This window comes from Macrobrachium nipponense, chromosome 26 (assembly GCF_015104395.2).
Source record: "Macrobrachium nipponense isolate FS-2020 chromosome 26, ASM1510439v2, whole genome shotgun sequence".
NCBI classification, from domain to species: domain Eukaryota; kingdom Metazoa; phylum Arthropoda; class Malacostraca; order Decapoda; family Palaemonidae; genus Macrobrachium; species Macrobrachium nipponense.
Window position 1 is genome coordinate 74905376 of NC_087215.1, and position 14126 is coordinate 74919501.

Genomic DNA, 14126 nt, shown 5'->3' on the forward strand with positions numbered 1-14126 from the left:
CTTGTTTTCACGAGACTGTGAATTTCATAACAACAATAACAATAAATATAATAATTATTAATTCATTAATTAATTAATTTTAATTATTATTATTATTATTATTATTATTATTCGTGGGATCTGAAATCTTTTAGATTTACATTGCGTTATTGTGAATTTTATTATTTATTTTTAGTTTAGTGTTTGGCAGTCAACTTCTGCCTGTAGGAAAAATGTTTCTTCTCCTCTCCTCTCTCTCCTCTCTCTCTCTCTCGTCTCCTCCTCCTCTCCACTCTCTCTCTCTCTCTCTCTCTCTCTCTCTCTCTCAGCAGATGGGAGTTGGGAGAGGTTCAAGGACAATGCTTGGAGTAATTTGAAAGCAAAGTAGGATGTCCCTCATTGCTTTATTGCAGGCATCCTGCCACAGGACCTGTAAACAACAGTTGTAGGTATTTGACGAAAACGTTATTCTGATTTGGTTTTCCTAATTTGCATATTTATATACAGTGTTTATTCTTCTTATTATTTGTTTCCCTCACGCGAGGTCTTTTACCCTCCCTGAAGAAGAAGGGTGGTGCCTGAACATTACAGACTTCTACTTTCTTGCTTCTCGGAAAGTCTCCAGAGGATGGGGTTGTTGCATTCCCCCCCCCCCCCCCCCCCCGCGCCTGCTGGCTCCTCCTACCCCTGCCCACCCTTTTCTTGACCTCAGAAGACGTTGGTACTGTTTTATGATTATATAATATATATTATAATTATATATAGTATATATATATTATAATATATATAAGATATATATATTAATATACAATATACATATACATGAAACCACAAATAACTCAATAATATCGATTCACATTTAACTTGAGAACATCTTGTGTGAGTCCCAAAAAGAACTTGAGTATTTAATCAGTGATTCTACCTAACCAAGATTCGAACCCATAGATATATATACAGTGGCTTGGAAATAAAGTCGAAACCGGTCAGGACCTACGCCCTGTCTCTTATTTGTCACCTGTGGATATGTGTGATGAATGAATCACGTGCCGAAGTGATTATAATCATACATAAATATATATGTATACATATATAAATATATATATTTAAGTACATGCATACACACGTACCAACCTTGTATATGGAATACCAATCTGTATTCTTGATCTCTGGTGAAATTTGAACACATTTGCAGAAGTGATAGTTCGTGTGACACTGTTACAATGTTCACAAATGAATGCATACTTAAAAAAAGAAGCAGATGCCGGTGTTTGTAAGGTACCATGTTGTAATTGCAATGAAAGTACAATGGGGAGACGGCTAGGTCCATCTCACAAAGATTCATAAAGCACAAAATATTAGTACGATCTAGTTTAGAGAGTTCGGGGACTTTCGTACATATTGTGGATATTGGCTTCTATAAAGCTGGTCCGTTCGTGTAGCAGCTAGTGTCGTGAAATGCCGCTCAAATGTCGCGGCTTCGCGTCTCCCACAGGGCGACGACGAGAAATCACTGGCGCTGTACCATGATGATCAGTTACTGCTGCAGTGTATGGGGCGTCTCCAGCGGTGGGAGGTTGAAACCAACATTCTTTGGAAGCTTGAATTTCAAGTCAGTGGCCCCTTTGGTTGTGCTTGTTCCTTGGGAATAGTTTTCGTCTACTGAAATAATAATAATGATTAGAGAGGGCCCCGAGTTGGTTTTTGAAAGGAGTAGCCCGTGCAAAAATGAGCTTCCGAAATCTTCCATCATCAGTCAAACTAATACGTATTATAAAATTATGAGGAGGTCAATGAATGCCGGAATTCACCGACGAATTAATCCTAAGGCCTCTTCTCAGGCAGGTGTTCCAGCGGATACGCCCACTTAATTCGACGGCTGGGGCGGTGGCGGGGGTTTTTTTTGGGGGGGGGGGGGGGGTTAAACGAGCACTAAAGCACTAGGTAATAACCTCGTTTCCATCATTCCCGGGTCAACGGCCATCTGCATATCTCCGTCATCGCATGACTTCACTTGCAGGTGCCTTATAAAAAAAGCTCTTGTCACTCTCCATTTCACCAGTTATCAGAAATACAAGGTGGTTTTCGAAGTGTATATGCTTGCAAATTTATATTTGGATTTTTTTTACATTATATGCTGACACATATATGCGTGTATGCATGTTGTGCGTGTGTGTTTATGACACAGTCGAAAGTAACGTGGGAAGTCATCAACATTGTGAGCTAAGCCGTGAAAGTGTTTTGAAGTCGCTAGAGAAAGACCATCTGGATTTAAAGAACAAAAGATAAATAAAAAAAAGAAAGTGACACCTGGCTGTTGTTGGCTGCTCTCGTTTCCTCGTTGTATCACAGGTGACTCGACAAAAAAAAAAAAAAAAAAAAAAAAAAAAAAAGCGATTTTAATTGCCTCCGTGGAAAGTGGAAGAATTCAGTTGAAATGGCAAGCTGATAGCACATTTTGTAATAACTCGGTTCTGCTTCCGCGTATAATGTGTGTATGTGTGTGTGTGTGTTTGTGCGTGTAAGTTATGTATGGAAGTAGTTTACTGGCAGATTGACGTGTTGTAGATGTTAGTGCTTATCTTAGCAGTTATATATATATATATATATATATATATATATATATATATATATATATATATATATATATATAAAGGTTTTTGCCACGAAGGAAAAAAAAAAATGAAGAGCGAGATAGCCAAGCACTTTCGGTCTAGTTCGACCCTTTACTCAGGCACAACTGATCTTACAAAGGAAAAAACATAGTCAAGGTAGGCTTAATATCCAAACTGACACTACAAGATTAGTAATAAGGTCGATTTCACTCTACAGAAACGAGGAAACGCCTGAGGGCAGCCACACATTGGAGGATACACACGCGGTCAACAAACGATTCATCCAGAAAACAATACATTTTGAAAAAAAAGGAGGCATATACAACTTATTATCATGAATTTACAAACATGTTCCCAGAAAAATTATTAATGAAAAGACGAGAAAAAAATATACATATAAATATATCGAGCAAGAGAGAGAGAGATAATAACTATATACACGTGGGACTAATTTATTAGTAGTTCATTTATTTTAAGGTCCTTCATAAACATTTTACAAACATACGGGTCCAAATGGTACATACCCGGTCTTAAGATTTAGGTTGTTTTTATTAGTGATTTGTATAATTGCTTGATTCCAGTAAAGTTTCAAGAAATTTATATATTGTATATATAATGATATGATATATATATATATAATATATATATTATATATTATATATATATATATATATATATATTATATAAAAGTCATTACGTATGTTATATCCTTTGGGGGTTTTTATGGAATGTGACTCAACTATCTTTGTAGTATGTCGCTTTGAGGACAATTACCAACACAACACCACCTGTCGTCCTCCCTATGTTACTGGGAGAGAGAGAGAGAGAGAGACGAAGCATCAAACGTAACGTCATTCAGTCTGAGAATCGGTATTGGATAAAATATTTTCTCAAGTCGTAAATCTTCCTGACACGTCATAGCCAAAGAGTGACGTCATGGAGGATGCCTTAAGATGCATATCCTCTTGATTGCGGGGAATATGTCGTCGTCGCGTGCTTATGCCAGCATTCTAATTTTGCACCGTCGAGAATAAGAAGCTTCCGACGGGAGTGTGAGGGACGGTGTGAGGAATTTGTTTATCGTCTTTTATGATTGATGGAATTTATGTTCTTTTAAAAAGTGTGTTATATTATTATTATTTTATTATTATTATTATTATTATTATTATTATTATTATTATGCTAATAATAATAATAATTATTATTATTCTTATTGTTATATAATGATAATTATTATCATCATTATAGTGATAATAATAATGATGATAATAATAATTATTATTATTATTTAGTAGTCGAGATAGTTGAGTTACTAGTAGTATGTAGGAGAGTTAGTTAGTAGTCCAGTAGTTAGTAGTAGTAGTATAGTAATAATAATAATAAATAATAATAATAATACAAATAATAAAATAATACAAATAATAAAAACAATTTGTTACATTAGAAAATGGGGCCGTAAGTTAGATGTTATCAACGAGAGCTGTCACCATCAAAAGGCCATTTTGGGAACTTCCGAATGACGGAGGATATGCAAGAACCTACTTTTATTTTGGGAACCGGCCCCCTGACTAGAGAGTTCTCGTGTGGTCCTTCACTCTCCACCAGGAACCAAACCTCCTCACGCTGCGCTTCGCACATTCACGAAGTCTGCAAGGCCAGTATAGCAAGTAACGGTGCTTGCATGCTTTGTCGTTTCCTTCTCCTTCCCCGCGCCGATTTCTGCCTCCGTTTTCACGAAACTATTTGTCATGTCCTTGCAAAAGTGCGGTACTCAAGGGCGGATCGTTTTTGGGATCGCCGACGAAGAATTCACGGCGAATATTGTACGTGACGAGGTACATAGCAGTTCAGTTTAAGCGTTGTCTGTCGTCGGCGTACGACCGAGTAGTATCCCGCTGCGGGTTGTTATCTTAGCAAGAGACCGTGCTGGTACCGCACTGATAAGAAGTCGAGTTAAAATCGCTTGACCGGGGTTTTTGTTCCGATCGACGCAGATTGTGTTGGGCTACATGCGATGGTGCTATGTAAGGATTCATTTCAAGCGTTGAGTGAATATTCGTTTTGTTTATGATCATTTTCTGGAGTAGGCTAGATTTGAATGTATTCTCTGGTGTTCTGTGTAGTTCCTATACTTTCAAGTGTATATTGGAATTTGCTTCATCCTGCTCGTTGAGTACAGCCTGAAGGAGGCTAGCGAATGAATTTCTCGCAATTGAATGTATTGATTAATGACAGCTTGGAATTTATTTTAATAATTTAAAACTTCATACGAATCCAGTTGACTTTTATTCCTGCTCTGAACCCATTACTGCTTACTTAAGAGTACCAGGCTTAGTATCGTTCACGTAAGTTTTCGCAACCTTTTTTCGTCAGTCATATGTTCAGCCCATCTACTTATTCTCTTTTATTTATTCTTGCTATTGATTTTGCTGTGTTAAGGGCCCTTATGCCAGCATACGACTTCAGCTCGTGGGTGCAGCCCGTCACATTTAAAACTTTGCAGATATTGACGCTCATGAACGGGTGACGTCTTGAAAGTGATTAGAGTTCGTTCATTTGAACTCTCAGCTGTGAACAGATCACACTTGCTGCTGTTAGTCGTAATATTAAGGTCTTGTCTTTTGATCTTTTTTCGACCTTGTACTCTCTCTCTCTCGAGTTAAAAGTGATAGAGAAGGATGTAGATATAGCAACCTGATTCATAATATATATATATATATATATATATATATATATATATATATATATATATACTAAACTATATACATGCACAGAATATGTACGACGCACACATATATAGTATATATGACATTTTTATCACAATGTAATTTATATACAATAATTAAGCTATAAATGTCGTTTAATATCCAATTACTATTTGTAGCTTAATGATTAGTTTATTATATTTATTATATTACATAAAACATACATACATACATACTACATACATACATAAACACACAGACCTACGTATTCACAGACATAAAAGGCACTCTCTTCAAACTTCTGTGTTCCCTGACACTTGTGAAGATTCCATCTTTTCCGACGCAAGTGTTCTCTACCCAACTTATCCAATCCGAACTCCAGTCAAAAAAACTGTTTTAATGTTCTTTCCGTCGGCCTCCAATAAAAAAAAAAAAAAAAAATTACCTTTTAGGAAACAGCAACTTGATGATGAAGTTTCATCTAAGTAAGGCTCTTTGAGAATTGCATACCGGATGTTGCATTGTGCAATCGGTTGGGGTGGCGGGGGGGATGGGGGGGGGAGGTTGATGATGTTGCATCCTCACAGTTCCTGGAAAACTCAGCAGTTCGAGGAGTTGTTTGTGTTTTTAAGAGTTGCACGGACGAGGTTGCTTCTTGTTTACTTTGATTGTTTATTTTTGCAGTAGCTGGCGCTTGTATAATTTTTTTTTTTTTGCTTCTATCTGCTCTCTCTCTCTCTCTCTCTCTCTCTCTCTCTCTCTCTCTCTCTCTCTCTCTCTCTCTCTCTCTCTCTCTCGTTTCAAGGTTAGAATATGGTCTCAGTAGCCTGTGATTTTCGCAGTTAACTACTTGTCTTTTGTGTTGCGAAAAATCATTATTATTATTATTATTTTTATATTAGACCGTGAGCAACGAAGATTAGTTTTTAAGAATGAAAATTCTTCGCTTAATATTTTTGCACTATTATTATTATTATTATTATTATTATTATTATTATTATTATTATTATTATTATTATTATTATTATTACTGTTGACCCGAGGTTATTGTTAAAAAGCATGAATTTTAATTATATTATTATTATTATTATTTTCATTTATTCTTATTATTATTATTATTATTATTTTATTATTATTAATTTAGACCAACGATTTATTATTAGCATGAAGGTTTTATTATTATTATTATTATTATTATTATTATTATGATTATTATTATTATTATTATTATTATTATTATTGTATGCTGGAAGTAAACCCTCTTTTAAACAGCTGCCTCAGCTGCGTTAATTTTAGAAAGGTTCTTCTATATTTTTCTAATTATTGTTTTCTCATTGTTGCTTAAACTGGTGACCAACGCACCGAAGGTTGGCATGTCTCAAATAGGTAGTAGTCAAAGTCGATTTAATTTTATTAAAAATACCGGATATATCCTGACTATTACCTATTTGAGACATGCCAACCTTCGGTGCGTTGGTCACCAGTTTAAGCAACAATGAGAAAAGAATAATTAGAAAAATAGAGAAGAAACTTTATAAAATTAACGCAGCTGAGGCAGCAATTAACTTTAACAAAACATGTTGTTATTATTATTATTATTGCTATTATTATTAGACCGTAACCAGCGAGGTTTATTGTTTAAGCATGAAGGTACTATTGGATTACTTATTATTATTATTATTATTATTATTATTATTATTATTATTATTATTATTATTATTACCCCTCTTGAGCTGACTAACCGATGCACAATCGATACAAAGCAAGTGATTCAAGTTTGCTTATATAGCGCGCCCAGTGATATCTCTGTACAGAGAATTTTTTTTCTCTCTTTTATTTTCATTCACGTCCCTTCAAGGAGGGAAGGTTCAGAAAGAATTTCTGGTTATACTCAAGTGAGCTGAGAGCTCCATACTTCTTGTACCGTAAATAGTAAAACTTTGACACAATATACATGCCTCGGTGTTGCCAGATTTGTATAAGTTAGGTCTGTCGCTACTTGAGAAGGTAAATCAGAGGATTTTTTTTTATTTATTTTATTTTATTATTATTTTTTTTTATTTTGCTGTTTGCTGACTTCCTGTCACGAGTGGTTTCTGTACACAAAAAATACATACATACACATACATATATATACACACAGAGTATATATCTATATATATATATATATATATATATATATATATATATTCATATATATATATATATATATATATATATATATATATAGATATATATAATAGTATATATTATTATATATTATATATATATATAATTATATAATATGAGTAACTTGATCAAGAAATATGTAAAACGTGAAACTACCGAGATCTTTCGGTCTAAGCGACCCTTTTACCTAAGACTTTATGTGTATATATATATATATATATATATATATATATATATTATATATATATATATATATAATAAATAAATAAATCTCAAGTATAGAAGGCCCATTAAAACACTGGTTAAAGCTAAGGACTATATATTTCGGTGGAGAGAGAGAGAGAGATAAATATTATACACGTTTATGAGTACAGGATAGGGGGCGGAGGAAATCCCCGGAGGATGTATCACAACACGTATCCGATAACATGTATAATATCCTTTGGAGCCGTCATGACTTCATGTACGAAGCTACAGAGATAATACGTGCGCTGTTTATCAATTAGGTGATCAAGCAGCCTTCTGCTTCGTTGGCTTTCCCGTCTCGATTAGACCCATTGCCTCTTGCACCTGACTGCTAAGGTTTTATGGCAGTTTTTTTTTTTTTTTTTTCCTCCTTTATCCGGTGTTGGGACCTGGGATGTGTATATGTGTACGTTTAAAATGATGACGTAGTTTCTTTATTATTGCTTATAATAGGTATATGTCCTCATTAACTAATACTGTGAACAATGCGAAGATATCCTGCTGCCGTTTATCTTGAAAGTAGGAAAAACTTCCCGTTCACTTATATTTGGATGTTGAGAAAACTCGTTTTTCTGTTTTTACGGTCTTCACCGGGAACATAGGCGTGTATATCCGTTCATTTTACATTCTAACCCCACACAGTTAATAATAGACTCAGTAACCTAGATGTTGTGACGTCAGAGTTAGCAAACAAATCAGTCAATCCCGTCTATTTCTGAAGGATTTTGCAACGGGATATAGAAGTAACCGCCAGGAGTGGCGTTTGTATGTGGCGTGGATGTGCCTTCCCATAGGTTTCCATTTGTTTACAAGCTATGTCGAGCACACAAGCGACTGTGGCGAGCTGTAGCTGATCCCCGCCACATCGCCGGCGTGGCGCCACGGAGTGGCTCGAGTAATCCTGTCCCAATAGAGCTGATGACGTAGCCATGAGATTTCCAAGGGAAAAAACCCAAGATGTTCGTGGCGAAGAAAGACGCAGAAGGACGTAGGATGGGGAGGATGGTATAGGCGCCGGTGGGGTTTGGGGGGATATCTGGGGATTTCCTGGAAGGTCTCCCACCTTCGCTCGTGGCTCCTGGTTACCGAGTTTCAGTTCAGTCATCTCCTCCGGTGAGTTGGTCAAGGAGGTTCGCGTTTCTGGTGGTTTCTGGAAGTTGCGTCGATCTGGATGTAACTGGATTTTGGTAGGCTAAGAACCTTGTGTGTCTATGCATACATACATACGTACATATATAGTGAGTTTGTTTAAACATAGCCAACGTCACGTAATGAACACATTCTCTTAACTCGTCGAAATACATTGAATATTTCTGTGGATGCCAATATGTTTTTCGTACTCCAAATTTTCATGGTGCGGTTTTCAACCGTCCCTCGGTGAGCAAGAGCCCGTGCTGGCACAAGGTGTCAGCTTCATCTAAAACAACAACCGAACAACCCTGGGGGTTGTTTCCGGATTGAACTGGATCTTGATCGGTTTAGAGGTTTGCGAATACATGATCTATTAAGACAGAACATTAACTTCCGTATCACTGGAGACGACCAGATTTTGCGTGACCAATAACTCTCAGGTATTGTAAATCGTACCTCGATATAATTCACATCATACATATTTTTCTTACATATTAGCGAGTCAATGGCGAGTCTCCTGGTAAGCATAGCTTTCGATAAGACGTGATTGTGGTGTATCCGTTTGAGGACTTCAACACACCTGATGTTTTCTGGGGGACTGGGAAAGGTCAAATTTGCCCTTTATTTGTAATAGAAAAAAATCTAATTTCCATTTTATTTGTAATAGAAAAAACATCTAATTTCCATTTTATTTGTAATAGAAAAAAATCTAATTTCCTTTTATTTGTAATAGGAAAAAATCTAATTTGCCCTTTATTTGTAATAGAAAAAAATCTAATTTCCATTTTATTTGTAATAGGAACAAATCTAATTTCCTTTTTATTTTGTAATAGGAAAAAATCTAATTTCCATTTAATTTGTAATAGGAACAAATCTAATTTCCATTTTATTTTGTACTAGGAAAAAATCTAATTTCATTTTATTTGTTATAGAAAAAAAAATCTAATTTCCATTTTATTTGTAATAGGAAAAAATCTAATTTCCATTTTATTTGTAATAGAAAAAAATCTAATTTCCTTTTTATTTGTAATAGAAAAAATCCAATTTCCATTTTATTTTGTAAAAAAAAAAGTAAAATGTAATTGCCTTTTATCCTGTATTAAAAAGGCATTTGCTTTTTATTTTTATTTTGTAATGTAATATGCCTTTTATTTAAAAGAAATTCATTTGCCTTTTATTTTTAATAAATGATGTAATTTGCCTTTTATATAAAAGAAGTTAATTTTCCCTTTATTTTTGATAAAAATGATAGAATTTTTCTTTTATTTTGCAATAAAGTATTTGTCTTATTTTTTTTTTATAAAAGAATCTAATTTGCGTTTTATTTTCAATAAACAAAATTTAATTTGCCTTTTATTTTTGTCCAATTCGCCTTTTAGTTTTAATAATGTCTAATTTTCCTTTTATAATTGACAAAAATCTAATTTTCTTTTTATTTTTTTGAAAAAAATTAATATTACTTTTATTTTTGATAAAAGTTTAATGTTCCTCATATTTAATAAAAAATCTAATGTTCACTTTACTTTAAATAAGGTCTAATTTTTCTTTTACTTTTAATAAAAGTCTACTTTTCCTTTTATATAGAATAAAAATGTAATGTTCCGTTTCTTTTGAACAAAGTCTAATTTTCTTTTATTGTTAATAAAAGTTTAATTTTCCTTTTATTTTAAATAAAGTAATTTTCCTTTTATTTTAAATAATTTTCCCTTTATTTTAATGAAGTATGATTTTTCCTTTTATTTTTAATAAAAGTCTAATTTTCTTTTATTTTTAATAAAAGTCTACTTTCCCTATTAGTTTTAATAAGTCTAATTTTCATTTATTGTTAATAAAAGTCTAATATTTCTTTTATTTTTAATAAAAGTCTAATTTTCCTCTTATTTTTAATGAAAGTCTAATTTTCCTTTTATTTTTAATGAAAGTCTAATTTTCCTTTTCTTTATAATAAAAATCTACTTTTCCTGTGATTTTTAATAGACATCGACTTCTCATGTCATTTTTACAAACAAAGACACTTGTATTGATAACTTGTGACCTTAAGATAGAAATCTGGTTTGGTGAGCAAAACAGGTGTTCTGAAGGCGCCAGGTAAATCGAGTCGGTTCATTAAGGATGCTCTTTGGACAGGGTGATAAATGGCCTCGTTGAACGTCTGTCAGTGTTGTAATGGTTTTTCTGTCCTTCGTATGTCCTTTGTTGGTCTTATAGGTTTTTTATTTATTTATTTTTTTTTTAAGGTACCCACCCGCTGGCACGGGCTCTTGTCTCGAGAGCAGCTTGTAATTGACTCGGTTTTACATAGATGCGATATCTTTTTATAATACTAATAATAAAATACTATTATTATTATTATTATTATTATTATTATTATTATTATTATTATTATTATACTGTGATGATGATGTCATTGTTGATATGCTTATGGCTATTAACGTTTCAGTTTAGATTTTGCCACCATTGTTAAACGTTAATTATAATTATTGCCACCATCATAAGACGACACCCTTCACTAATCCCACGCCAACGGTACCAATCCTCATACCATCACGTCGTCCTTCCCGAAGTCGTCTGCGTGATTAACTTGCTCACCTTGACACGACTGTGAAAAGAAAGAGAGGGGGAAAGAGGAAAGTCGACATGCGCAGAAGAGAAGAGGAAAGGTAGTTCGCAGAAATTCTTAGGAGGAAATCGACATGTGCGAGAGAAGCTTTAAATAGTAGAAAGAGGAAAGTCGAGATGCCACAGAGAGAAGGCTTTAAAAAAAAATAAAAGACATCGTCATGCGCAGAACAGAGAAGAATGCTGCTTTTGTGTTCGTTCGTTTGAAAATGCATGTTGACAGCGCGGACGTTGTGACGTGTTTTGTTGTGTCGACTTTTTGCTAGTGGGGAGGGTTAGTTTTGTTGTAGGATCTGGCGGTGTTGTTTCTTTTTCTTGTTATAATTTAGAGGTTTTCCATTTGTTTGGTATAGTTATTATTATTGTTGTTTTTTTAACATTGTGTATTATTATTATTATTATTATTATTATTATTATTATTATTATTATTTATTATTATTATTTATTATTATTATAGAGAAACAAACCCACAGTTAGGTATCTGTACAAATATCTCTATTTTTTATTTAAATATTATTTATAGATACATGACTGGATTTGTTTCTCCATTTCAAGACTTGGTTATACTATGAATATTTCCATTATTATTATTATTATTATTATTATTATTATTATTATTATTATTATTATTATTATTATTATTAATTACCTTGGCGCTCACAGGGAAGTATTTCAGATATCTGTAATCTGGCCATTACTCAGATCCTGTTTATCACTCGGAAATTCTTTAATAATACAGCCATAATATATATATATATATATATATCTATATATATATATATATATATATATATATAATAATAATAATAATAATAAGCGCTTATTACAGAAATTGACGTAAGAGACATTATCTGATATTTATTATTTTTTCGAAGGCATTGTTTACCTTACTTCATTACATGTACGATGAAATAGGATAAACTGAACAAATTCAATATATTATATATATATTATATATATATATATATATATATATATATATATATATATATAATAAATCAAAAGGAGCTTCTTAGCATGCCTAACAGGCCCACTCCAGAACTTCTCCAACAAGAGAATCTTTAACAGTATATTGTGCAGGCTGATTCATTACTACCTTAACGGGCCACAAAAATGACACACCGCCAACTACTAAAAGCGGTGGCCGCGAGTTCGGTTTTCGGGCATTCCATTGAGGTGTTAGAGATGCGTATTTCTGGTGATAGAAGTTCACTCTCGACGTGGTTTGGAAGTCACTTAAAGCCGTTGGTCCCGTTGCTGAATAACCACTGGTTCCATGCAACGTAAAAACACCATACAAACATACAAACCAACTACAAGAAGAAATACACCTCAAAGCCTAATGTCAAATTGATTGATTTTAGTTTTTCAAAATTTTCTTAATGATGTCATTGTTTATCAGATAACATTCAACCGAACTAAGAATGCCATCTGCTAATTTTAGTTCAGTATTATGGACTGCCAACTACTTCTGAGTTTCTCTTGGGCAAAATGGGAGTTTCCTCATCGGGTCGAATGTCGAAGAAGGTATATGTCGATTGCCCGCGGCGTTTCTACTTCTCTTTCTTATGCCTCGTCGCTCGACGATTCTCGTCATCTGAGAATCCACTTTCCTTTAAATGTATATATATATTATATATATATATATATATATATATATATATATATATATATATATATATGTGTGTGTGTGTGTGTGTGTGTAATTTATTTTTTTATTTTTTTATTTATTATTAATAACGTAAAAAAAATGTAAAAAAGGACTTAGAATTCACATGAGGCCCAAATTGCCGATCTGGCAGACGGTGCAACGAAAACCCATACCCAAATCTGAGCGGATAAGTTGAACACCTTCCCAAAGTCTACCTTCGTTTAAATCACAGTTTGCCGATACCTTCACCGTGCTCATGGCGTCTCTAACCTTGAGCGTTCATTTTTAATAAAGGGGGGGGGGGGGGGGGGGGGGGGGGGCGTCGTTCCTCGAGTGTTTCCTCAGCCTTGAGAGGCATTGCGTAACAGAGCTGGAATCGGTCGGCGTGACCGAAGTCTATGGGCGTGACGCGTTGGCCGAGTGGAAACCAACAGCGGAATGGGTTAGATTTTTGTCTCGTTTTCGAATTGTCTCGATTCTGCCGTGTGTTTGGGTTGGGTTGGAGTCTCTCTCTCTCTCTCCTCTCTCTCTCTCTCTCTCTCTCTCTAAGTTGTAAAGAGCAACGTTGTGGAAGAGTTTAAAGGAAAGATAGACAAAATCATTAGGAGGATACTGTGAATGAACAGTAAAACCTGCTCCAAGAGATAAGTGAGCACACGATGTCTCCTCTGAGGATGGACTAATAAGCCTTTGAGACATCCTAATCCTTGTAACTCTCTCTCTCTCTCTCTCTCTCTCTCTCTCTCTCTCTCTCTCTCTCTCTCTCTCCAACAGTAACCTGGATGCTATGACGCCAGTTTAAGTACTAATGAATTCTCTCTCTCTCTCTCTCTCTCTCTCTCTCTCCTCTCTCTCTCTCTCTCCCCTAGTAATTCAGTATTTTTCATTTCATTATTTATATTTTCATTTTATAAATCGGTACTTTATTGTTTGTTATTTGCTCATTTTTATTTCACATATTTTTAGTGTCTCATATGTCATTATGATGTCTCATATTTTTTTTTTATTTGCAGG

The 14126-nt window shown here is 34.1% G+C and overlaps 1 pseudogene; it reads left to right on the top strand.

The window, feature by feature from the left end:
• Positions 1-4590: 4590 nt before the first annotated feature.
• The window catches only part of LOC135200445 (ileal sodium/bile acid cotransporter-like), a 32045-nt pseudogene continuing 22509 nt past the window's right edge, over positions 4591-14126 (top strand).